Below are 27,178 nucleotides of genomic sequence, written 5' to 3' on the forward strand. Positions count from 1 at the left end.
CCATAGTCTGCAGGCTGTGTTCGTTTCCGGTGCAGGGAAAGAGGAATCCAGGACACAGACCGTCCTGAGAGTATTGGTTAAAGTTCTTCATTTTTATCACATACACTCCTGGAAATGGAAAAAAGAACACATTGACACCGGTGTGTCAGACCCACCATACTTGCTCCGGACACTGCGAGAGGGCTGTACAAGCAATGATCTCACGCACGGCACAGCGGACACACCAGGAACCGCGGTGTTGGCCGTCGAATGGCGCTAGCTGCGCAGCATTTGTGCACAGCCGCCGTCAGTGTCAGCCAGTTTGCCGTGGCATACGGAGCTCCATCGCAGTCTTTAACACTGGTAGCATGCCGCGACAGCGTGGACGTGAACCATATGTGCACTTGACGGACTTTGAGCGAGGGCGTATAGTGGGCATGCGGGAGGCCGGGTGGACGTACCGCCGAATTGCTCAACACGTGGGGCGTGAGGTCTCCACAGTACATCGATGTTGTCGCCAGTGGTCCGCGGAAGGTGCACGTGCCCGTCGACCTGGGACCGGACCGCAGCGACGCACGGATGCACGCCAAGACCGTAGGATCCTACGCAGTGCCGTAGGGGACCGCACCGCCACTTCCCAGCAAATTAGGGACACTGTTGCTCCTGGGGTATCGGCGACGACCATTCGCAACCGTCTCCATGAAGCTGGGCTACGGTCCCGCACACCGTTAGGCCGTCTTCCGCTCACGCCCCAACATCGTGCAGCCCGCCTCCAGAGGTGTCGCGACAGGCGTGAATGGAGGGACGAATGGAGACGTGTCGTCTTCAGCGATGAGAGTCGCTTCTGCCTTGGTGCCAATGATAGTCGTATGCGTGTTTGGCGCCGTGCAGGTGAGCGCCACAATCAGGACTGCATACGACCGAGGCACACAAGGCCAACACCCGGCATCATGGTGTGGGGAGCGATCTCCTACACTGGCCGTACACCACTGGTGATCGTCGAGGGGACACTGAATAGTGCACGGTACATCCAAACCGTCATCGAACCCATCGTTCTACCATTCCTAGACCGGCAAGGGAACTTGCTGTTCCAACAGGACAGTGCACGTCCGCATGTATCCCGTGCCACCCAACGTGCTCTAGAAGGTGTAAGTCAACTACCCTGGCCAGCAAGATCTCCGGATCTGTCCCCCATTGAGCATGTTTGGGACTGGATGAAACGTCGTCTCACGCGGTCTGCACGTCCAGCACGAACGCTGGTCCAACTGAGGCGCCAGGTGGAAATGGCATGGCAAGCCGTTCCACAGGATCACATCCAGCATCTCTACGATCGTCTCCATGGGAGAATAGCAGCCTGCATTGCTGCGAAAGGTGGATATACACTGTACTAGTGCCGACATTGTGCATGCTCTGTTGCCTGTGTCTATGTGCCTGTGGTTCTGTCAGTGTGATCATGTGATGTATCTGACCCCAGGAATGTGTCAATAAAGTTTCCCCTTCCTGGGACAATGAATTCACGGTGTTCTTATTTCAATTTCCAGGAGTGTATGTGCTTGGAGTAGTCTTCTCCGCCTTAACTTTCTGAGTGTAGCACTCCAGACCACATTCCGCGACTGTACCTGTCGAGTCCACGACAGTTCTATATACATCTCAGGCAAGCTGTCAAGGGTTTTCTGTGTTGTGTTGTTTCAGGGTCTCCTCTGTTTTCGTGTTTTCCAAAATGTTTCTACCGTATGTCTCTGTAGCAGCTTAAACAGTAAGATCATTGTATGCTGCTCTCGTATCTTTGGGGTCATCGATCCTGCGGATCTCCGTTGCGTCACCTTTGTCCTTGCTATCGTTAGATATGATGTAAAACGTTGGAGTTTGTCTGACTTACGTACTTTCTGTTTTTGTCTGAATGTGGCGATGTTTAGATTTCTTACACATTTGGCAGTCGTGCCAGCATAGGATCTATGGTCCTTCCTGCTCGGTTCAGAATTTAATATTTTATTTTCTATTACAAGTGCAACCAATCACGATACATGAATCTGAACATGGCATTCGAATACTTAGACAGTGGAAAAAAAACCGGTGTTTATGATGTAAGTGCAAAATTGCTGAAATATTTAGGTAACGATATGAAGAGCTATATTATCCACAGTGATAAATGACTGCTACGAAAGAGAAATCTTACCACAACACTATGCAGGACCATTACCATACCTAAAATAGAAAAGACGTACTTACTTACAAGGAACCCCTCGAGTGCGAGCTAGCGAAAAGACAATGATACTTACGGCATTCGACGCCCCACATACTGTCTACCATGCAGCCACACAGCAGATCAATGGGAACGACAAACAAAGCAAACGTTGCATTATATCTATAACAACAGCAGCCGAAGTTGACACTTTGTGACAAAGAAACCCAAGATATTTCGCAGAGTGAGAAAAAAGCGGCAGACTACATATTAACGACTCAGCAACATGAGTCAGTGGAATGTATAGTTTGTACACTGAAGAGCCAAAGAAACTGGTACACCTGCCTAATATTGTGTAGGACCCCCGCGAGCACGCAGAAGTGCCGCAACACGAAGTGGCATGGACTTGACTAATGTCTGAAGTAGTGCTGGAGGGAATTGACACCATGAATCCTTCAGGGCTGTCCATAAAACAGTAAGACTACGAGGGGGTTGGAGTTTGGTTGCCAGCAGATGTGTTTAAAATCAAAAGAGTATTCCTGGAGCCACTCTGTAGCAATTCTGTTGGTTTGGGTTGTCGCATTGTCCTGATGGAATTGCCCTAGTCCGCTGGAATGCACAACGGACATGAATGGACGCAGGTGATCAGACAGGATGCTTCCGTACGTGTCATCTATCAGAGTCGTATCTAGGCGTATCAGGGGTCCAATATCACTCCAACTGCACACGCCCCACACCACTACAGAGCCTCCAACAGCTTGAACAGTCCCTTGCTGACATGCAGGGTCCATGAATTCATGAGGTTGTTTCCATATTCGCACACATCCATCCGCTCGATACAACGAGACTCGTCCGACCAGGCAACATGTTTCCAGTCATCAACAATCCAACGTCGATTTATGTACAAATTCTATAGAAGAAGGATGTTTTCCAGGATAAACAGAAGGGGCAGTGCTGCTTCGCGTACGTTCTTCTTGAAGTTAAGTGTATTTCACCCGTGTCATGTGTCTTCGCAACAGATGGAATACGAGGGGCGTTCGGTAAGTAATGCAACACTTTGTTTTTCTCGGTGCGTTTCGACTGAAAAAATACGGAATTTTCTGTGGGACATCGTGGAATATTCCCGCTGCAGCTTCTATTGTTTCATGAAGTTCCGACAGAGGGCGGCGTTATACGTAGCCTTCAAAAGTGGCGTCTGTAGCTGATGTGACCCCAAGCGTAGAGCTGTCATTTTCTTCTGGCGGAAAACCGGAGTGTCGCAGATATTCATAGGTGCTCGCAGAGTGTCTACGGAGATCCGGAAGTCAACAAAAAAGTGATGAGTGTTTGGGCGAGGTTTTGTATCCAGCCTGGAAGGCGGCGCGTGGGTAGGAGCAGGAGCTGGAAAAATACGTCGGTACTGCACGTAAGTAAAAGTGGTTTACTGGAGCCTGAATATATATACAGAGGCATACATAGTTTGTACAGATGAGCACAGTCTCAACCTGAAGCTACGTGTCCCGGTCGTCTGCTCTTGATCAAATGGGCAGACTCTGGAGCGGAGCTCGTAGAGCACAGCACCAGCTAGAGGGCGAAGTCATCGGTGAAATTATGCCGTGGCATCGTTGCTATCGATACCACACGATCCGTCTATCAACAACGCAACAATGTCACGCAAATCCGTCCGATCTCCCGTGTGCCGACTAGCCACGCGCAGCTGTGACTCTTGAAATGTTGGACTGTGCAGACACTGTCATTCGAGGTGATCGACGGATCATAATCAAACACCTCAGTGCTCAATCTGAGTTATTGTTGGCAGTGCTGACGCACTAGTCCGTCGGTTGGGGAACTCGAAGATGTGTTCCCACTGGGTCTCTCGCCGCCTAAAACAACAACATAAAGAGCAACGAAGGACAATCTCTGAGGAATTACTCGTGGATTACAATACTGATGGTGTAAACTGTTTATTGAACATCGCCACAGGCGGTGAAACATGGGTTCATCACTTCGAACCGGCAACAAAACGGCAATCCATGGAGTGGCACGACACCACCTCTCTTCGAAGAAAATGTTCAAAGCCGCACCTTCCATTGTGTTTTGGGAGTCGGAAGGGGTTATTCTATTTGATATTCTTCCTCATGGTGCAACGATCAACTCTGTCGTATGTTGTGCTACCCTCAGGAAACTGAAGAGACGACTTCAGTGCGTTCGTAGTCCCGAAAATGCAAGCGAACCTCTCCTTCTCCATGACAACGCAAGGCCTCACGCAAGTCCGCGCACCCGAGAGAAGCTCACAAAACTTCATCGGATTCTTCTTCCTCGTCCACCCTACAGTTCCGTCCTCGCGCCTTCCGATTTCCATCTGTTTGGCCGAATGAAGGATGCACTCCGCACGAAGCAGTATGTGTATGATGGGGAGGTTACTCACCCAGCAAGAAGTTGGCTCCGAATACGACAAGCAGAGTGGTACCCTGCGGGCATACAGGTCCTTCCAGTAAGGCAGCATAAGGTCGTCGCATTGAACGGAGATTATGTGGAAAAATAGTATTTTGTAGCTAAACGAGTAGGGAATAACATGGTGTATTGAAATCATGAATAAAACCTACGTGCCTTCAGAAAAAGAATGTGTTGCATTACTTAACGAACACCCCTCGTAGTTTTGTCATGGGATGTTCTCGTTAGGATCTCAATAATTCTGAAGGAATGCCTTTTAGTCCAGGTGTCCTGTTTCGACTTAGATCTTCCAGCACATATCGCCTAGCTCATGTTTGTTTACTTTGTATAGCCCTTCTATATATTCCTTCCACTTTTCAGCCTTCCCTTTTTCCCTGTCACTATCTTAAACTTCGCTAAACGCATAAACTGATTGACTTAAGCTTTGACTTCAGCTTAATTTGTTCTGTTTTCCTTTTAATACGTCGGTTAAGCATTAGTTTATTATTATTGTAATTGGTTTTGAAGACTGCTAGCAAATTTTCTCAATGAGGTATTTCCATCTGTTGTTGAAGTTTATCTACTCCTGTAGCTGTAACTTTATTTGAAACCCTCCAATCTCGATTTCCAAATAAACGTCATCAGCAAAACGAAGTGGATCATATGTGTGTGCAATCCGGATTCACTAAAGACTCAGCACCCGAATTTCATCACGATGAAGACAAAAAAGTACAAATAATTAAGACTGACCGCAGCACTCGCTGTCGTCAGATCCTAAGCTGAAGTCGGCTAGCAGAGGCGATGATGCCTCGGTGCAGCAGGCTGGCACATTCCGCTGTTTGCAGTAGGAACTGCCCCGCCCCTGCAGTCTACTGTTTCACTGACGTCACGCGGCCTTGGCCTGCTTCCAGCGACGTGTACTTGTCTTTATTTGTGTTAGCGCCCCCGAGCCAGCGCCTTGTCGTTGCCTGTCGTCAACTTAAACTACCGTCGCCTCGTATTATCTCCATCTCTCAGAGTCGTAAAACTACAGAAGCCTACTGTAAACTGTCATAAATAAGTGTAGAGTACGGTAGTTTTCCTAGTAGCCTTTGTCAATTAAAATCGTAACCGCTTTACTTGTATGTCAGGTGTGTTGCATACCTATCAGGCGTTACCTCATTTCAATTGCTTTGTCTATGTATGCAACCAGTGTCTTACTAGATTTCCTAGAAATGGGAAGAAGTGAATTGTCTAGAAACTTAGTGTGGGTGTATAAAGGGTCATGTAACCTATGGAACATTTTTGATCTACATTCTCATACTGTCTGTTATTTACAAGTAAGTAGTATTTACAGCAAAATTGAAACTGTCAGTGTTTAATTTAGGTTTTATTTGAAAATTTTGTTTTATAACATGAAACAGGCGGATCTTGTAGTAGAAATAAAAAATGTACATTTGTCAGATAGCTCTAGAAAACGCAATTTCCACACATAAAGATAAAATTTAAAAAATTGAAGTAAAAACATGTCAAACACCGCTTCAAAACTTTGTATAGCTCATATAATACATGTTTCCGTTATTCGTAAACAGCTTTTGAACTTGTCAATAATAACAGGAAACTCTTGCCTTTGACCATGACAAGAACTTTGTATTGAGTAAAAAACAATAATAATGTATATATTATGTTTGTACATGTAAACTTTATTTGCATCAAAACTAATTGCTTTGGTTACCTAAGAGCGCAGAAGTTCCACAGTCAACCACTTTTTATTACTTCTAATATGCAATTTACACTTTGTAAGGTTATAAATTAGACAATGGAGTAACGCTGAACGATGTGCGGTTCTAAATATGTATAAAATACAAACAAACAAAAAACAGAAATAATTCGTTGGCTCCCATTTTCTCTCACACACATTCATACATGTTTCTCTTCCTACCAATACTACCAACACTACCAGTAATCCTACCGCTTACTGCATCATTTGTGTACTGTACGAAAACTATCTAACTGTAGGCCTTTCCACTTGTTTTGTTCCCAGGAGATTACCCAACGTCGCAAAGACCATCTAAAGCCCATTCTAGTTTTCGTTTTCTAATTTATCACTGGAAATCTATTGGAAGACATATTTTCTACGTATGGGGTGTTAGGGTTATATGTGCAGATATTGTGATAATTGGTACCTTAATACTTGCCCACTTCAGTGTGTTCATCGTTTTTCCTCTGCGGCTGATAGTCTTCCCACAAACTTGTCACATAATTTACTACCTGATGTTTCCTGTACGGTTGTAGCTGCACCACTAAGTGGACTGTGCCTGACAGTACGGATTAACCATTCAGCGTCCACCTGTCCACACTTCAACACGAAACCTGTTGCCCTAGGGAAACTAAGCATTAATCAGTTGCTTTTGGCTTGGAGGTGCTAGCCAACCTAAAAACATACTACAACTAATAGTTATAAAATTATTTTTCTGAAATGAAGTAAATACTGATGTAATATTTTTCAGTACATTGTCCTCAGTCGCCAGTAAAAGTATCTACACTTATACCCAAAATACCCTATATTTCTCTCAGTAAATGGAGAATGAAATATTGGAATGTCACATTCACTTTCTTGTAAAATGGTTTTAGCACCAGAACACGAACTTAATTCTCTTTTCATCTGCATGTTTTCATTCAGTTATCTCCAACCAGTTTGAAATAGTTCGGGGGAAGCTGCTCGTTTTGCATATTCCTATAGCTGTAACTTCATTTTAAAACCTCTGATCTTGATTTAAATCATATTTCTATTGCACAGACTTCTACCAAACGACATGAATGTCTAAGTATACCGTTTTCCTCCAGTGTTCGCCACTATTTCTGCATGTCGATACATACTTCCAGAGATAACAACCGAAGCACTCAAAAGGAGAGGAGGAAGCGAAATAAAATTCTCCAGGTTGAGACAGTATGTAATGTTATTTCAGTGATTACAAAATAGTCAAATTTACAAAGATCTCGATAGTATGATCCCACTTATTAGTAAGACGTTACACGTGATGCGCCCCGGGTGCATGCATTGATTCCGTTGAGAAGAGTGTCGTAAAGCCGTTTAATTCTCTCCTGAGACAAGCAGGCCGTAACTGTTGTAACTGGTACTCGATATCCCGATTATTGGCGCTGGGATGGAGTTGACGTCCAAGCTGGTCCCACACATGTTCTATCAGGGGTCTTGCTGGTCATGGGAGCATCAGAACATCACGAAGACAGCTCATAGAGACACGTGTCACGTGTAGTAGGGCAATTTTCTGTTGAAAAATGGCACCACGATGCTGTAGCGTGAAAGGTAGCACACGAGGACACAGGGCGTTCGTGAAGTACAGTTGTGCTGGCAGTGTTCCCTCAGTCAGTACCAATCGTGACGTGAAGTCATGCCCGATGGTTCCTCACACCATGACGCTGGGAGTAACACTGTTGTGCCTTTCCGAAACAGTGGAGGAATGGGATCTCTCTCCAGCCGCCACCGTACTCGTCGACGATGGTCATGTGGGGTAGTACAGAACAGCGATTTTATGGGTACAGAGTGACGCCATTCATCAAAAGTTGATGCTTCCCCGTCACGATACCACTCTACACACAGCCGTTTGTATTGTCGTGTTAATGACAGCCTACTCCTGGGGTGGTGATTTCCACATCCGGCTGCTGATAGTCCCCGACCAAAGGTGCTGGATGAAAGAACATTTCCGAGAGGCTTTTACTTGTTCTCGGAAGAAAGGCGCATATGTAAAGGGGTTACAATGCGTTTGGTGCGCTATACGGCCATGGCGGTGGTACATCGTGGTCGAATGGAACCTTTGATCTCACGTTCCCACGCAGTCCAAGTTCTGGACAATCTCTCATCCAAATGCTCCACAAATCAGATATTGCACGATTCAGCCTGACAACCAAATGGAGACCCATAATGACGTCACTTTCACACTCTAGGGGCTGACAATGCTGTGTCATAAGAGTACGAGGCATCTCGTCTCCTTCACAGTGCTCTTTGTATTTGATACTACTTGCACCTCTTATGTACTTCACCCGGCATCGTAACAACACCAAGCACGAACAACACTAATGATCTGTGGAGCCCATCTACATGTCTCGGACAATTGCATTTCTGATTATTTATACGCCTGCTGTTGGTGTGTACATGTACCAAGTGTCTTCGGCATCGAACCATGTCTTCTGGGTGCTTCACTGCTTTTGTTAGGCAGCATATTTAAATGATTTCTCGTAACGTATAAAGGCTATATTGAATGAAATCAATAATACCAGATAGCGTTTTTATTCGGGTAGAATAATGTGGAAAGAGTGAAGTTAAATTTATTGTCATATTTTCCACTTTCGAAGAACTGAGGTGAAAAAAGTGATGGAATACCTCAAAATGTCGTGTCGGATCTCCTTTTGCCTGAGGCAGTGCAGCAACTTGACGTGGCATGGACTCAATAAGTCGATGAAAGTCCCTGCTGCTTCCCCGTCAATAACTGCAGCATTCTGCACCCGAACTGACCTGTCGACAGTGTCCCATAAATGTACACTACTGGCCATTAAAATTGCTACACAAAGAAGAAATGCAGGTGATAAACAGGTGTTCATTGGATAAATATATTATACTAGAACTGACATGTGATTACATTTTCACGCAATGTGGTTGCATAGATCCTGAGAAATCACTACCCAGAACAACCACCTCTGGCCCTAATAACGGCCTTGATACGCCTGGGCATTGAGTCAGAGCTTCGATGGCGTGTACAGGTACAGCTGCCCATGCAGCTACAACACGATACCATAGTTCAGCAAGAGTAGTGGCTGGCGTACTGTGAAGAGCTAGTTGCTCGGCCAACATTGACTAGACGTTTTCAATTGGTGAGAGATCTGGAGAATGTGCTGGCCAGGGCAGCAGTCGAACATTTTCTTTATCGAAAGAGGCCCGTACAGGACCTGCAACATGCGGTCGCGCATTATCCTTCTGAAATGTAGGGTTTCGCAGGGATCGAATGAAGGGTAGAGCCACGGGTCGTAACACATCTGAAATGTAACGTCCACTGTTCGAAGTGCTATCAATGCGAACAAGAGGTGACCGAGACGTGTAACCAATGGCACCCCATACCATCACGCCAGGTGATACGCCAGTATGGCGATGACGAATACACGCTTCCAATGTGCGTTCACCGCGATGTCGCCAAACACGGATGCGACCATCACGATGCTGTAAACAGAACCTAGAATCATCCGGAAAAATGACGTTTTGCCATTTGTACACCCAGGTTCGTCGTTGAGTACACTATCGCAGGCGCTCCTGTCTGTGATGCAGCGTCAAGGGTAACCGCAGCCATGGCCTCAGAGCTTATAGTCCATGCTGCTACAAACGTCGTCGAACTGTTCGTTCAGATGGTTGTTGTCTTGCAAACTTCCCTATCTGTTGACTCAGGGATCAAGACGTGGCTGCACGATCCGTTACAGCCATGCGGATAAGATGCCTGTCATATCGACTTCTAGTGATACGAGGCCGTTGGGATCCAGCACGGCGTTCCGTATTACCCTCCTGAACCCACCGATTCCATATTCTGCTAACAGTCATTGGATCTCGACCAACGCGAGCAGCAATGTTGCGATACGATAAAACGCAATCGCGATAGTCTACAATCCGACCTTTATCAAAGTCGGAAACGTGATGGTACGCATTTCTCTTCCTTACACGAGGCATGACAACAACGTTTCACCAGGCAACGCAGTTCAACTGCTGTTTGTGTATGAGAAATCGGTTGGAAACTTTCCTCATGTCAGCACGTTGTAGGTGTCGCCACAGGCGCCAACCTTTTGTGAATGCTCTGAAAAGCTAATCATTTGCATATCACAGCATCTTCTTCCTGTCGGTTAAATTTCGCTTCTGTATCACGTCATCTTCGAAGTGTAGCAATTTTAATGGCCAGTAGTGTACTATGGTATTCAGGTCGGGCGATCTGGGTGGCCAAATCATTCGCTAGAATTGTACGGAACGTTCTTCAAACCGATCGCGAATTAATTTAGCCATTTGACTGGCTCATTGTCGTCCATAAAAATTCCATCGTTGTTTGATGAAACGAGATCCTTGAATGATTGCAAATGGTCTCCAAGAAGTCGAACACAACCATTACCAGTCTACGATCCATTACATGTAAACATAGCTCACACCATTATGGAGTCACCAACAGCTTGCACAATGCCTTGTTGACAACCTCACTCCATGGCTCAGGCGATGTCGTGCTTGCAGCAAAGGCCTTCGCGTCGGTTGTCTGCTGCCATAGCTCATTAAAGCCAAATTTCGCGACACTTTCCTAGCGGATACATTCGTCGTACGTCCCACTTTGATTTCTGCGGTTATTTCAGGCAGTGTTACTTGTCAGTTAGCACTAAAAACTCTACGCAAATGCAGATGCTCTTGGTCGTTAAGTGAAAGCCGTCAATCGCTGTGTTGTCCGTGGTGAGGGTAATGCATAAAATTTGATATTCTTGGCGCACTCTTGGCGCTAACGATTTCCGAAATGGAATGCCCAATGCATGTATCTGCTACTACCATTCAGAGTTCAAAGTCTGTTAATTACCGTCGTGCGGCCACAATAATGTACGAAATATATTCTCTTGAAGCACCTGAGTACAAATGACAGCCCCACCAATGCATTTTGCTTTTATACTTTGTGTACACGATTCTACCGCCGCCTGTGTATGTGCGTATCGCTATCCCATGACTTGCCACCTCACGATAGTTCCCTAGAACACATATTGTATTTTCTTTTGGGAAATATAGACATACATTTCCTAGAGAGCAGGCCTGCGGACAATTTTTATTACGTTTTACCACCGCAACGTTTTGCGAACAAATGGTTCAAATGGCTCTGAGCACTACGGGACTTAACATCTATGGTTATCAGTCCCCTAGAACTTAGAACTACTTAAACCTAACTAACCTAAGGACATCACACAACACCCAGTCATCACGAGACAGAGAAAATCCCTGACCCCGCCGGGAATCGAACCCGGGAACCCGAGCGCGTTAAGCGAGTTTTGCAAACCCCTACAGCCGTAGTTAAGTAATGATCTTCTTTCATTTGCTGTTCTTTGTTCCGTGATATCAGACCTCTTCTCCGGAAATTCGCAATGAGCTAAAATAAGTACCCACTCTTCCATAAAAATCACTATATTTCACTATTTTCTCCTGCTACTTTAAACATGTCTCGATACTGCCGAATCAGAAGAAGGAAAGATGCTTCAGAAATAATGAATTTTACAGACCTCATTTGTGTTCTCACTGAATACAATTCCTTTACATTCAGAGCTGTATAATGCACGTTGTCAGTTAATAACGAAAGCTACTCTGGTGAGCACGAAAAACAGAGGTATTTCTTGGTAGTCACTATACGAACAATAATAAAAATTTTGAGAATTATCATTCATTTGACGCATAGGATACACTACAACCCAAAGGTTGGTTTCAACGCCTCAGTACTTTACTAGTCATAGTCGTATTGGAGGTAGACTGCCCTTGCATCTTTGAACTCACTTTCTCAGCCAGTTTGCTGTGGACTCCTAACGGCTTTGCAGATCGGATTTCTTCACATTAGTGAAACAGGTGAAAGAAGTAGTACGGGGCAGACAAAAATTCAGCGTCCGATTGGGGACCAAATCGCAGATCTTTCTGAAACATTAGTCACCAAGGTGTACAAATATGTCTCATGCTTAATTTGCGATGTTTTACGATTACCTATTAAGTGGTAAGATATTAATGATACAAAATCTCTCTCTTCTATACCCATTTTACTTTTCTGTAATTGCTATTATAGCCACTGGCGACTATGATGTCTTTTAAAAGACAAATTTTTGCCTTGAAGACAAACCGGGACCGTCTTATTTTCCAGAAAACTGTTTACTGCCTGCTTTTGTTTAGTTTTTATATCGTGATAAAATGTTTCTTTTACAAGAGGAAGGTTTACACGCTAAGAAAATAACATGCCATATTTCAAATATTTGATAATTTATAGTTTAACATGTAATTAAACTCATTTATGTTCTTGTAGCATTAAATTAATCTCTGGATTTCAGGCACCAGTGGCCGCGCGGTTCTGGGCGCTACAGCCTGGAGCCGAGCGACCGCTACGGTCGCAGGTTCGAATCCTGCCTCGGGCATTGATGTGTGTGATGTCCTTAGGTTAGTTAGGTTTAATTAGTTCTAAGTTCTAGGCGACTGGTGACCTCAGAAGTTAAGTCGCATAGTGCTCAGAGCCATTTGAACCATTTTTTGTAAATACACTCCTGGAAATGGAAAAAAGAACACATTGACACCGGTGTGTCAGACCCACCATACTTGCTCCGGACACTGCGAGAGGGCTGCACAAGCAATGATCACACGCACGGCACAGCGGACACACCAGGAACCGCGGTGTTGGCCGTCGAATGGCGCTAGCTGCGCAGCATTTGTGCACCGCCGCCGTCAGTGTCAGCCAGTTTGCCGTGGCATACGGAGCTCCATCGCAGTCTTTAACACTGGTAGCATGCCGCGACAGCGTGGACGTGAACCGTATGTGCAGTTGACGGACTTTGAGCGAGGGCATATAGTGGGCATGCGGGAGGCCGGGTGGACGTACCGCCGAATTGCTCAACACGTGGGGCGTGAGGTCTCCACAGTACATCCATGTTGTCGCCAGTGGTCGGGGGAAGGTGCACGTGCCCGTCGACCTGGGACCGGACCGCAGCGACGCACGGATGCACGCCAAGACCGTAGGATCCTACGCAGTGCCGTAGGGGACCGCACCGCCTCTTCCCAGCAAATTAGGGACACTGTTGCTCCTGGGGTATCGGCGAGGACCATTCGCAACCGTCTCCATGAAGCTGGGCTACGGTCCCGCACACCGTTAGGCCGTCTTCCGCTCACGCCCCAACATCGTGCAGCCCGCCTCCAGTGGCGTCGCGACAGGCGTGAGTGGAGGGACGAATGGAGACGTGTCGTCTTCAGCGATGAGAGTCGCTTCTGCCTTGGTGCCAATGATGGTCGTATGCGTGTTTGGCGCCGTGCAGGTAAGCGCCACAATCAGGACTGCATACGACCGAGGCACACAGGGCCGACACCCGGCATCATGGTGTGGGGAGCGATCTCCTACACTGGCCGTACACCACTGGTGAACGTCGGTGAGCAGTGAATAGTGCACGGTACATCCAAACCGTCATCGAACCCATCGTTCTACCATTCCTAGACCGGCAAGGGAACTTGCTGTTCCAACAGGACAATGCACGTCCGCATGTATCCCGTGCCACCCACCGTGCTCTAGAAGGTGTAAGTCAACTACCGTGGCCAGCAAGATCTCCGGATCTGTCCCCCATTGAGCATGTTTGGGACTGGATGAAGCGTCGTCTCACGCGGTCTGCACGTCCAGCACGAACGCTGGTCCAACTGAGGCGCCAGGTGGAAATGGCATGGCAAGCCGTTCCACAGGACTACATCCAGCATCTCTACGATCGTCTCCATGGGAGAATAGCAGCCTGCATTGCTGCGAAAGGTGGATATACACTGTACTAGTGCCGACATTGTGCATGCTCTGTTGCCTGTGTCTATGTGCCTGTGGTTCTGTCAGTGTGATCATGTGATGTATCTGACCCCAGGAATGTGTCAATAAAGTTTCCCCTTCCTGGGACAATGAATTCACGGTGTTCTTAATTCAATTTCCAGGAGTGTATGTATATTCCCGTTGCGATTTAAAACTGCCATGTCACATTGGTTTTAAGGATAGCCTTTGCTCAACAGTCGTATGAGAGTGAACATTTACAGGGGTGTGACTGTGTGCACGGGTTCGCATAACAATGGGAAACAGTTATTTACACTGAATTTAGACTGTTTCCTAAATACCACAGTATCATTATAAGAAATTAGAGGCCAAATGTACCTGAGAAAGGGGTAGTGGACTGAGTACAGATTTCTGTGTGTTTTTATTCCCTATGAACATTTTAGCCATCACTGTTTATGAATGCCCTTTGCTGTCAAATTAAAATAATAATAGCTATCGTTAAGTTCTAGTTCATTGACATCATACCGTTGCGTGCATGGATTATCATCAATGGTAATAAGGTACATCTGATTAGAAACACCTGTAAATTTTTTGTACCTGTCATCGATTACCCGTATGTTAACAATAGTTGTATTGCGTTACATTTAAAAAAAACTTGAGTACTTACCACAGCAGAAATAGATGAGTATCACTCGAAATATATAAACATTTAATAAGAACAAAACTGTAGAAAAGCTTACAAAAAAAGTGTCACGACTGATCTGCGATTAAGAAACAAGCATTCAGCACAATTAATTCTAAATAAAACGGTCGATTCATACTTTACAACCTTGTGCCACGTAAAATTGGTCAGGGTTATAGAACGACCTGATCTTGATACTTATTTCAGTTCGGTGTCAATACTTTTAGCCGGGAAAACGCCTTTCTCTGAGTTTAATAAAGTTCATTCAATATGAACCGGCGCGTTTAACTACATTTAAAAAAATCGCTATGCCGCGGAACAATTGTACCTTTTGTACCTTTGGTGGTTGCAGCCCCGGGGAACGTAACAGTTCTGGAATAAGTTCAGACGTAATCACAACTTCGGAGTTGTTACGTAGTTGAAAGAAACTCAAGATTTACGACCTCCCGTCCCTTCTGCGACGAACCAGTTATTAATAGACGGCTGCGCCTTAGCGAGGTCACGGTGTTCGCAAAAGACTTGACGCTCATGATTTAGCCTTCCGACGTTTAGTCTAATTCCTTATTACTGAATTGTTTTCTTCCTAATACTGGCATTACTATTCAGTCTCGCAATCTCACATCGTCAGTAGCTGAAATAAAAGTGCAGCCAAGAAAGAGTAGTCGTTGGAAGAAATGGGAGATGAAACCACTTCGAGTGTGGATTCATTCAAGATTTATTCAGTCGCTCATGTAGTTGTTAAATCAGCACTAGATCTTGTATCCCGTCTATTTCTAAAATCTCTGAGCAGAATTAGAGTTACTTCCAGTACATGTTTGTTTCATTACACCTTGCTCACGTAGTCTAGCTCCACATAACTATCCACAACGAAGACCAAGTCAATAGCGTACTCTGGTATGTAGCTAGCTGGTACGAGCCATGGAAGTAGCGGAAATTTCCTATAACACTGTGTGGATGGCAAGAGGAGAAGGGGCGCTAACGTACAGTTCTTGACCGTTAGTGTCCTACGTAAAATTCCAGTTGTGTTTCATATGATGCTGGTATGTGACAATTTTGACAGTGATCTGTCTGTTGCATGGAAACGTGCATGTTAGTGGCATATTTCGTGTTATTTAACAGGAGTATGCTACAAGTCGGCATAGTGTTCAACTTTCTCCTTTTCTTTCATTTCGGTAATAATTCATATACGCCTTTCGCAAGCTACGGTGGCCAAAGAAGAAACACACACTCATAATATTTCACTATACCGCACAAACTATTGAAGTGTCAAGATTAAGCTAATGCCTCAACTTAATCCATACTATTGTAAAACTATTTCCAAGCATACTCGGTTTCTTAATAGATATTGCTCCAATATTCCGTATGTCTCTAGTGGGTCAGTATTATAGCGGTTACACTTTTTTTGTCACTGTGTGTGAGAGAAAAAATAATATACAATAACTAAGTTTTTTTTTCTTAAAAGACATCATAGTCGCCGTTGACTATATAAAATATTTATTATTACGATTGCAGTTTCGGCCTTTTGGCCATTTTCAAGTAACACTACTATATTATAAATAAATATTCCCATCCAATCCTACTGCCCCTTACAATGATAGCACTATTTAGAAAGCTATATGATGTCGACAGATGAAAAGACTTTACGATATAAAGCTAATAAGTTGTATCCTTGGTGTGGACTATCTTTGCTACGTGCACAGGCAGTATCTTTAGTAAACGTATTTTCGCGCCAACGGACTTAGCTCCACATGTTGTCAGTGCACCCGAACTTGTATGTGTGATAGATTATTATAACGATGGTAACATCGACAGTTCAGTACATATTTAACAACATATTACGATGTAATAAGTGTCGTACTCATCGGATCTTGTGAGACTCTCACTGTCAAAAGGCGGCATTTTGACGACGACATGTAGTCATCTCAGATAGTTTTATATTCTGACAGAATGTAATTAATGTACATTTCTCACCATTTTTTATAATTGAGCTACTTTCTTAATGAAATGTTTGCTTACTTATGTATATACACCCTGTGCTTCACTTTTGTATTTTTGTCTTTGGGTAACTTTTGCAGTGTTACTTGAAAATGGTCATAAGGCCGAAATTGCAATCGTAATAATAAATATTTTATACAGTCAACGGCGACTATGATGTCTTTCTAGAGATATTATGTGACTGTGAATCCCTACCATGAGAAGTTAATCAATAATAAGTTGTTCGTCAAGTTGTTTCCACCACGTGTTTTCACTTCATTTCAACGTATTGTATCTGTTCCGTATGTTCCCTCATTTTGTTCACATGTCTTCTCCATCGAACCTGTTTAATGGCGTGTGTGTGTGTCTCTCACTATTACATGTTTCATTGTCTACGCTGAGAAAATCCCTGTCAATTCATGGCTAAGAAAAATCTAATTATATAGTTGTAAGTCGGACTTTAGCTCTGCTATAACTTCTCTAAAAAACTCTTTTCGTGGACACACAATATAATGCTATTACACCGAAGAGCCAAAGAAACTAGTACACCTGTCTAATATCGTGTAGGGCCCACGCGAACACGCAGAAGTTCAGCGAAACGACGTGGCGTAGACTCGACTAATGTCTGAAGTAGTTCTGGAGGGAACTAACACCAAGAATCCGTAAGAGTACGAGGGGGTGGAGATTTCTTCTGAACAGCACGTTGCAAGGCATCCCAGGTGTGCTCAATAATGACTATGTCTGGGGAGTTTGATGGCCATCGGAAGCGTTTAAACTCAGAAGAGTGTTCCTGGAGCCACTCTGTAGCAATTATGGACGTGTGTGGTGTCGCATTGTCCTGCTGGAATTGTCCAAGTCCATCGGAATTCACAGTGGACATGAATGGATGTAGGTGATCACACAGGGTGCTTACGTACGTGTCACCTGTCACAGTCGTATCAACACGTATCAGGGGTCCCATATCACTCCAACTGCACACGCCCCACACCATTAAAAAGCCTCCACCAGCTTGAACAGTGCCCTGCTGACATGCGGTATCCATAAATTCCGTCCATCCGCTCGCTACAATTTGAAACGAGACTCGTCCGACCGGGCAACATGTTTCCAGTCATCAACATTCCAATGTCGGCCTTGACGGGCCCAGGTGAGGTGTAAGGCTTTGTGCCGTGCAGTCACCAAGGGTACGCGACTGGGTATTCGTCTCCGAAAGTCCATAGGTATGATGTTTCGTTGAATGGTTCGCACGCTGATACTTGTTGATGGCCCAGCATTGAAATCTGCAAAAATTTGCAGAAGGGCTGCACTTCTGTCATGCTGAACGATTCTCTTCACTCGTCGTTGGCCCTGTTCTTTCACGAGCTTTTTCCGGCCGCAGCGATGTCGGAGATTTGATGTTTTACCGGATTCCTGATATTCACGGTACACTCCTGAAATAGTAGTATAGGAAAATGCCCACTTCATCGTTACTTCGGATATAATGTGCCGCATCACTCCTGCGCCGACTGTAACAGCACGTTCAAACTCACTTAAATCTTGATAATTTGCCATTACAGCATCAGTAACCGATCTAACAACTGCGCCAGACACTTGTCTTACATTGGCGTTGCCGACTGCACCGCCGTTTTCCCGCTTTTTTATATGAACAGGGATATGTCGGCAACATAGTTGTCAGATCGGTCACTGCTACTACAATCGCAGTTTATCAAGATTTACTGTAAATGAGTTTGAACGTGGTCTTATAGCCGGCGCAAGTGCGATGGGACACAGCATCTGCGAGGGGGCGACGAATTGGGGATTTTTCCGTACGATCATTTCACCAGTTACCGTGAATATTAGGCATTTGATGAAACATCGAATCTCCGACATCGATACGGTCGGACAAAGATCCTGCAAGAACGGGACCAGCGACGACTGCATGCCTATACCAGTTTCTACGGCGCTTGAGTGTATATTGCGCCCATAACATGTAAGAACTTAAAGCTTGTCGTTAAAGGATTGGCAGCAGTTTCTAGAATTTATCATCTTGCTGCATTACACAAGGTTATACTCTTTATTGTTGCGTGTTTACTATCTCGCATATTAGCCGCCGAAGCAAGACAGTGTATCAGCCAAACAATGGACGTACAGCTCTGTCATCGCTGTATCCTCGACCAGAACTAACCACAGCCGTCTCGCCTTAGTGCAATAACTTTGGGAAAAAGACATTGTTTTCCATAAACAAATCTAAAACCAAAAAATAACAGCGTATAGCGACAGCAGGCACTGCCTGCTGGGGAAACAGCGACTGATGAAATTAAGTTAGCAGGACAGCCAAAAGTCGCACTCAGTATGTTTTATTGACTGGTTTTGCTCTTTAATTCAGCAAGAGCATCATCAGAAAGATTACAGTGTAAATTGCAGAACTTCTGATGAAGCTTTTATTAAATAAAAGAGCGAAACCGGCCAATGAAACATGGATTACTGAGTACGACTTGTGGCTGTCCTGAAAACTTTGAAACAACAGTAATTCACAAAAACTTATTTGCCGTCAAGTATGCCGAAATTTAGTTACTTTTCCAATTAAAGAAGAAAAGTGTTGTATTTGTAAAGCAGTGAGAGCAGATTTCCACAAATCAAACTTTTTGTTTCGTAAGCATGCGCGTAAAAATGTTGATACATATATCTCACTCCCGAAAAGGCCAACAACTGCGACGTTTTTAATTTTTTGGATAAACATGTTATAGTTATCCCCGCCATCGGTCTCTGGCTAAGATTAATTATCAGAATATCCTTCATATCTGTATGGCCCGTTGAAACAGATGCGCATAAGATGGTCACAAGATTAATCTTACTCGACAGTTCTTCAGAAAATATTAGCACTCACATTAATCGAAATGTAGACAGGGATGCTCTGGATCAACGTCAGGGTTGAACAGCAATATTATGACCGTGATCGATTCTAGAGCTGGCAAACTGGGTGGGTACGGAAACATGTAGTCTATCATTTGGGCTGGTCACAGAAAGAATTCTTAAACACAGAAAGACTGGTGAAAACCGCTTATATTCTTAATGGATTTCTACTAAGCTAGCTGTTACGAGAAATACGCACAGAATTCTGTTTAGCACGGGAGGAATGACACAAACGATTGCGCCATAGTCACACTTACGAGTGCGCACTTTGCAAAACAATTTTTTATCTCTGCTTGGAGCAGACTAATCCCGAGTAGCTATACTCCAATGATAATTTAGGGTGCCTTGCTACTACCAACTCCACACGCTAGTTATCGTACACTAATATAATTAATACATTACCACTCTTGTCTACGACTTATTCTATAGTTGGTGTCTAATGGATGCTGATCTGATTAAGAGAAAGGTACGCTGGTGTAGCTATCTCGTGTAAAAAACTGCTCTTAAAGAGTGCTTATGGTGTAATGTTACATAGTTCCTTAACCCTTTGAGTCCCAATAACTCAAAAAATAATCCTAAAATTTTTAAAAATTGTCGGTTATCGTAGTAAGCAAGGAATACAAGAATAAATTGGCATAAAGTAAACAGTCAGTTACTTCGAGGAGTTAGTTTCATTTTGGAATATAATTTTATATTTGTTCACAAAATTAATCTTTGTTATCATAGCACACACCGAATACAAGAAGAAAGTGGCAAAAAGTCCACAATCAATTGTTTTAAAATTGTGGTTTCACTTTGGAACCGCTGGGACATACAGTTTTCAACCACAAATCATTTCAATAAATATCTTTGAAAGCAGTTTCGCATTTTTTGCTACACACAGTTCCACATCATGAAACCTCTGTGAACTCATAATTCCTAAAGCAAATTACAGTCCTAAATAACAAGCAAAATGGGCCTAAAATTTAACAAATTTATGTCAAAAGTATATTCTTATTTATGGTTTTTTCCGTCGCTTCTTGATAGAACAATTCCATATTGAGGGTTGAACAACACTTGGGCGGTTTTTTGTTCTACTGATTTTTATTTGTATGAACTAGTTTTCGGCTTATCAGGCCATCTTATCTGAAGAAGTCAGCAGAACAAAAAACCGCCAAGTGTTATTCAACCCTAAAAAGTATATTCGGCTCCAGTGCTTTCATTTCGAAATCACTTACAAAAGCAGTACTACAAACTCCGATTTATGTTAGAATAATTTTCGATATACTTACGTTCACTACCGATGACCTTCCCAATATGATCACTATAAAAATCCACGTGTCACAATCTCCTACAGTCACGTAGCAAAATCTCCACGCCGACTGTTGCTTTGAATGCTGTAAGTGAGAAGTACCTCAGTGTGCCACTAGATGTCTCTGATTTACAACAGCGTCGGTGGTTTTATGCTAACGGCACTGGTACTTAAAAAAAATAAAAAAATAAAATACAATGTTGGTTTCACGCAGTTACCATTGGTGCTCAAAGAGTCAGTCCCGATCTATCAAATACAAACCAACAAACACCGTCTGAACAAGCCTTGAAGGTCCAACCGTACCGACCGACTGCCGTGTCAACTCAGCACTTAAGCGTCACTAGATGGGGATACGGAGGGGCGCGTGGTCAGCGCACCGCTCTCCCGGCCATTGTGTGTTCGTGACCGGCAGCGCTACCCCCAACTCAAGCAGCCCCCCCCCAATTGGCATCACAAGGGCTGAGTGCACCCCGCTTGCCAACAGCACTCGGCGGACCTGGACGGTGACCCATCCAAATCCGAGCCAAGCCCGACAGCGCTTAACTTCAGGGATCTGACGGGAACCGGTGTTACCACCGCGGTAACGCCGTTGGCGTCTATAAAATAGTTAAGAGAATTTACAGAACGGCTCAATACCATTACCGTTCACTTGAAAGAAAAGTTAAAATTTATAGTGACATGTATTGGTATTCTATCTGGTGTTAGCTAGCATTCATGATTCTTGATTATTCTTTCATTTGGCCACAACTGAACCTGATACGAGTCTGATTGAAAGATTAAATTTTTCATATGCATTAACAATGTAATTTATTAAAATTAAGGTACACCAGATCAAACAAACAGCCTACACCACTTCATACATTCTGTTAGTTTAATATGTGGTACGCTATTGTGCGAAGTGTTTGCTACTTATGGTGAGTTTACATGATCCTTTCCTTTCTCTGTGCGAAGTTTTTGCTACTTATGGTGAGTTTACATGATCCTTTCCTTTCTCTTTTATAAAGTTTGTTACAATAATTGTTGTCAATAATCTCTCACAGTCAATCATCTAGCACAGTTTGAAAACAATAGTAACATTCACGCTTGTAAATACAGGGTGTGGCTCTGAGCACTATGGGACTTAACATCTGTGGTCATCAGTCCCCTAGAACTTAGAACTACTTAAACCTAACTAACCTAAGGACATCACACACATCCGTGCCCGAGGCAGGATTCGAACCTGCGACCGTAGTAGTCTCGCGGTTCCGGACCGAGCGCCTAGAACCGCTAGACCACCGCGGCCGGCAAATACGAGGTGTATATATATATATATATATATATATATATATATATATATATATATATATATATATATATTGCGATAATTGGTACGTTAATGTACACCCACTTCAGTGTGTTTTACTAGAAATGGAATGGAAATGAGTGTATGGCGTCATTTGCCGGGAGTTCCAAAGCGGAAGTTCGGCCGCCAAGTGCAACTCTTATTGACTGCGACGCCACAATGGGCGACTTGCGGGTCGACAATGGGGATGAAATGATGATGAGGACAGCACAACACCCAGTCCCTGAGGGGAGAAAATCTCACCCCCCCCCCCCTCCCCCAGTCGCGAATGGAACCCGGGCCTCCGGGCCTGGCATGCCAACGCGCTGACCATTCAGCTATCAGGGCGGACGCATAATTTACTACCTGATATTTTCTACATCGTCGTAACTGTGCCTTGAAATGGACTATACTTGTCAGTATAGACCACTCGTTTTGTGTCCACGCATCCAGAGTTCAATACCTGCCCTGCTGCCCAGGGGGAAAATAAACATTTTACAACTGTGCCGGATTTGCTCACCATGAACACGTTGCATAACAGTTGTGGATGTCCCACAAATAAAAATTTCTGCTGTTTGATGCCTAGTGGGCATGTTGGGACCTATTTTACATATCTGAAACTATGGAGTAATGTGTATTTTACAGCTGTGGCGGACTTGTTTGCCATGAACACTGACGGCTTACTTGTCACTTTTACTTGCAGGTACAAACCAAGCTAAAAACATGTTACTCATAATAGCTATAATTATCAGCCTTCAAATAAAGTAAATATTGATGTAAAGTTTTTCAGTATAGTGTCCTCAGTCACGAACAGAAATATCTGCACTTAAAACGCTAATACCCCGTATTATAGGAGATGGAGAAAATGACTTACACTATCTGTCAGCCAACATTGGTGTGGCACTAAAAGGAAAGCTGTATTCAGCTACAAAAATGTTTGACATCTAATCAGTGATCAAAGTATTTAATAGATAATAATTTTAGTTCAAACACTAACTGAAATAATACTTGCTTGACAAATGCTCCTAATCCAGAGAAGAATACATAGGTGTGTGTGTGTGTGTGTGTGTGTGTGTGTGTGTGTGTGTGTCTGAGAAACGGAAGAAAACTAACTATGAATAACGTTATGCACGTTGAGAAAAATAAATATGACATAACTTCAGAAATGATGTTAATGGTCAGCACGTTGCCATATTTTCCGCTGAGGAGGTACACTATATATGAAGGAAGACTATATCTGCAAGACTGACTCGTTTCATATCACAGCAAAAAGCTGCAAAATTATAATCCATGGTGCATGTAAATGACTAACAAACATATACACTGCAATGTGGGTTGCCACAGCGACAGTGATCTCAGTGCCAGGGAATGAGTACAGCATTTTCCCTTGCCGTCATAGAAATATCGATAATTATTTCCCACTGCAGTCATAATCAATACCTTTTCAAGCACGCGTTCATCTTTTTTGGAAATGACCATACAACATGTCTGCCCCCCCCCCCCCCCCGTAACTCTGCCGCTCTAGAAGTGACTTCTTGTTGGCCAACGAAAACCGTTAACCATTCTTCGACGGCCAATTCCTAGAATCTCCTGCACTCGGCTCCTCACAGCTTGCCTACCCGGCTAGTCTCGTAGGCAAGCGCCTCCACCACGAACTGCCGGCCGGAGTGGCCGAGCGGTTCTAGGCGCTTCAGTCTGGAACCGCGCGTCCGCTACGGTCGCAGGTTCGAATCCTGCCTCGGCCATGGATGCGTGTGATGTCCTTAGGTTAGTTAGGTTTAAGTAGTTCTAAGTTCTAGGGGACTGATGACCTCAGATGTTCAAAGCCATTTGACCATTTTTTCCACCACGAACGATAGGAGAATTTGTCTGCATTAACTTCCCTGGTACGGCCAGTTTTACACGACGATTGGAACTGTTGTGAAATTCATCTTTCAATCTGAGTTTGAATTTAACGACATCATCGCTCTCACTACCTCTTCCAAGAGGGCTCCGTTATGCAAGATCGAACTGATCCACAATTCTATCTACAAATGCACCAGTGACCTAACCGGCTTCACACAGGTACATGGAGTACGAGGAATCTTCAGAAAGTACGTTATATATGTTGTCCTGCGCTAAGGCCATTACATAACAAGAGTGGTGCATTGTCAGAAGAGAGTAGATAATCCAGGGTTTCCACAGACGCAGTTCTCCTGTAGTACAGGACAGTGACAGAGTGAAATGGCGTGGCAAATGGAAACGCACTCCAGAAAGGCAGGGCAACTCTTATGGAGAAAAAAGTTTAAAGTACACCAGATTCGCCGTGAAATACTGGCGAAGTGTGGGCCAAATGCAATGTTGCGATCATTGGTAGTGAAATTGTGCCAGCTATTTGTGTGAGACCACACAGACGTGGGTGATGGGGGTCGGGAAGTACAGATCTTGCACCATTCGATTTCGATGTTTTCGGCAAGCTGAAAAAAAAACATTTGGGGAGAAAGATATTTTCCAACTCTGAGGACTTTCACACAATAGATCTCGAATTACCACGGAGCCAATAATTATCGGCCAAGAAACGAATGACTGGTAGAACATTCCGACACTTGTTGACGAAGACTTGGTAACTATGTTTAAAAACGGTGTCATCTAGTGTGTGAGATGTCGGCTGAGCAGTTTAGCATACCCCTGAGATGCTGTAGATACCATCCCCAGTGACCTACAGAGGTAGAAAACTCCCCACAACAACATGCGAATTAAAAGAAAACAAGGTCACACGACGGTTTATGGCTTATCTAATGAAAATTACAAGGAGTGGCCTCATTAAGCATGAAATAATGAGTAACACACTTCACGCAGACATATTGATAACGGGATCCATCGAACTATGGAAAATGGAAATGTCGTGTGGGTAGGGCCTCCCGTCGGGTAGACCGTTCGCCTGGTGCAGGTCTTTCGATTTGACGCCACTTCTGCGACCTGTGCGTCGATGGGGACGAAATGATGATGATTAGGACAACACAACACCCAGTCCCTGAGCGGAGAAAATCTCCGACCCAGCCGGGAATCGAACCCGGGCCCTTAGGATTGACAGTCTGTCACGCTGACCACTCAGCTACCGGGGCGGACTATGAAAGGAAACAAAGAGTCACTATAGCAATCTAATTTTCTTTTACTAACAGGTATCAAAAATGTTTTATCCACTGAATCAAGAATACAATCAATTATTGATTGGGCAAGGGACTGAAAACATGTACTATAGCGTTGGCACAGGTGGGTGGATACAGTTTCGCAAAAATGTTCAGTGACTGCATAAAAAGTTAATGAGTTAATGAAAGATCCTGAAAAAGTATGAAAAACACCAGTAAGTATGAACAAACACCAGTACTCTCCGCTAAGCACATGGTGGGTGCAGCTGGTTGGCTGTGAAAATTGTACCAACAAACGAACACCCTGATGTAAAATAAAAGACTTCGTGCTTGCCTCATCTCAGTGCAAATACGGCCAATGATTACCACTCTAAAGATGTATGAGAGCAGAAGATGGCTGCAGTAGTGGCTGACTTCAGAAACGGCATCTCAGTTATACTCTAAGTCGGAGGCATCTTGCTCTGCAGCTCTAAGATCAAGCATACCGTCTCAGTGATGTCCCTCCAACAAATGTTCTGTACAGAAACCTCAAGAGAAGTGCCTTATTACCACTCTCTATAAACCTCAGCCGGTTCTGCCAGCGTCAGGATGTCTCAGGCCAATTGCAACAGAAATTCTAAGTTCCCACCCAATTACTCTTGGCGTGAGTAAGAAAACTGAAAATCTCCCCCACTATGTAACAGATTTTAAGTTGTGACCAATTAGAAAACATCCACATACACAATCATGGTAGCTCTCCATGGCTACAAAAATAATTGCTATGAGCCAATGGCCGGCCCCTGTTGGCCGAGGGTTCTAGGCGCTTCAGTCTGGAACCGTGCGACCGCTACGGTCGCAGGTTCGAATCCTGCCTCGGGCATGGATGTGTGTGATGTCCATAGGTTAGTTAGGTTTAAGTAGTTCTAAGTTCTAGAGGACTCATGACCTGAGATGTTAAGTCCCATAGTGCTCAGAGTCATTTAAACCATTTTTTTAATGAGCCAATGACAGACTCCTCACTAAAATTCGAACAAGCATACCAGCTGGTAAATAAATGATCACACAGTTGTGGCCACATGTTTCCTCCTTTCATTCAGATTTTTATCACTGCTAATAGAGATTCTTTTCGCTTCGCTCACAATGAAGCTTTACAATGGACTCTCCATGCTCGCTGGCCACTACTGCTGTGCCTGGCCACCACAACGTTTTCCCCTGCGTTCTACTTGCATGGGACTCTGCCTTTCAGCAGAAACATCTTTACAACTCTCGCAGTTCCCCTACCAACACTTCAATCAACAGCCAGCTGACAGCCCCGAGGCTACCATAATTACAAGACAAATGGCTCTGAGCACTATGGCACTTAGCTTCCGAGGTCATCAGTCCCCTAGAACTTAGAACCACTTAAACCTAACTAACCTAAGGACATTGCACACATCCATGTCCGAGGCAGGATTCGAACCTGCGACTGTAGCGGTCGCGCGGTTCCAGACTGTAGCGCCTAGAACCGCTCGGCCACCCCGGCCGGCTAATTACAAGACACATTCACCCTATTAAAAGGAAGGAGGACAGACTTAATAAGAATTGCAATCATTGGCAGTTGTTATTATTGCTTGCAGTTTCGATGCAGTGTTAATGATTTACTAGTCGGATATGCATATTGGATTATTAAACAGATCATGTGATAGTTTTTGGAAAAAATCTACCGTGTAACAACAGCATTTAATAAAAATTACTGAGCCTGTCATAATAATGTGCAGCTTACTTTTGGAAACCCTTTTCTGCCCAGTTGACTTGTCTGGTGT

At 44.2% G+C, this 27,178-nt stretch overlaps 1 long non-coding RNA gene and 1 pseudogene across 1 annotated transcript in view; both read right to left on the reverse strand.

Moving 5' to 3' along the window:
- Positions 1–27,178, reverse strand: part of LOC126481261 (uncharacterized) — a 583,716-nt gene that overhangs the window by 259,334 nt on the left and 297,204 nt on the right. The gene's annotated exons all lie outside the window — the stretch shown is intronic.
- On the reverse strand, positions 21,424–21,542 carry LOC126482790 (5S ribosomal RNA; annotated as a pseudogene).

The sequence above is a fragment of the Schistocerca serialis genome, chromosome 5 (genome assembly GCF_023864345.2).
Source record: "Schistocerca serialis cubense isolate TAMUIC-IGC-003099 chromosome 5, iqSchSeri2.2, whole genome shotgun sequence".
NCBI classification, from domain to species: Eukaryota; Metazoa; Arthropoda; class Insecta; order Orthoptera; family Acrididae; genus Schistocerca; species Schistocerca serialis.